The following is a 1402-nucleotide window of genomic DNA, read 5'->3' on the forward strand; positions in this document are numbered from 1 at the left end:
TACTTGCAAGTAAATTAACCAATGCTTCATTCTTGTTACTAAGTAATTGCTTAACTTAAAACACAAATAACTTGGAAAATAATACTTTTGCATTAAGCGCTTTTGAAGCTGTTGAGCAAAATGGTAACTATAGCATTAGTATTTATGTTATATACTACTATCCCTTAAAAATAAATCGTTAGGTTAAAAAAAAACCAAATTCATAATTTAGTTTTAATTATTGCTTTGTGTTTTAAGAAAGCCTTTTTGGTTCATCCAGTGCAAACTTATTTGAAATTCTTGGTAATGGAGAAGAAACTTATATTGGAAGCCCTGACTCACCGACACGTAGCAGTCCTGAAGGTTTATCAATCGTAATAAATAATCTTTCATCATAATAAAATAGAACTAAAATAGTATTTTATGCAACTACCGCGTAAAACACATTTTTTTAGACGAGTTGTGACCACCACGCACAAATCGTGGCTCAACCGAGGATAAGTACCCATCGATACGGGGTGCCACCAATGCGGATTAAGCGAGGCGGAATTTGCAACGTCGACCGGGCCTGTGTTGCCTGGATACCCCCGGTGACACTTCCTGTAAATGATGTACGCGGGTCTCGTTCGCCGAGACACCGCAGGGGCCAAGTATCGCGGCAATCTTGAACGTCGTCGCTTCTCGCAACGACTTTCTTACAACACAAGGGAAAGAAATAAGGCACACTTCGAAATAAACACTTGCGAGTAAATTTAAATAAAATATATCTATTTACAGGAATAGGAAGGATACACCTATTATAATATACTCACGGGTGTATGCGCGCGCGCGCGTTACCTGTGTGTGTACGTGTGTACGCTCGTCGAGCGCGAATACTCGACGAGCTCGCGGCAGAAACTCGCGAATCGGGCAGACAACGTGGGCTATTCGAGGGCCGAGATCGACGGTATTCGCTTTGGTGACCCTGAGTCCGGCGTCGCCTGCTATCCCAGCAGGATCCGGATACTCAGCACCAAGCACTGCACCGGGGACAGCTCAAGCACAGCCACCACAACAACAATCGCAGGGACAGGAAAACTCCGGAGGATGCTTCTCATGTCCACCAAAAAAAAATTCGCTTCTCACGGGGAAATCGATGGTACCTAAAAGTCGCTTCTCGCGCGCTCGCAGTCCCCAGCTTATCTAATCTCTTATCGGTTTTTCCTTTTCCCTATTTTCCTAACCATCCTTTACGCTTTTCTTTTTTTCCCTCTTTTCCTATCGGTCCTAGCCTACCGATGATGGCTCGACGGTATTTCACCGTCACACCCCCCGACTAGACGTTGGATACCGGAGGTATTCACCATTCAGGAAGGCTCTGGGGACGATTACTGGGAGAGAGCAGAAAAAAAACAGGACCGGTTTGGGTTGAGGCGCTTACAAA

The sequence above is a fragment of the Copidosoma floridanum genome, unplaced genomic scaffold, assembly GCF_036245765.1.
Source record: "Copidosoma floridanum isolate Cflo_tuat_1 unplaced genomic scaffold, Cflo_Japanese_pri ptg000040l, whole genome shotgun sequence".
NCBI classification, from domain to species: Eukaryota; Metazoa; Arthropoda; class Insecta; order Hymenoptera; family Encyrtidae; genus Copidosoma; species Copidosoma floridanum.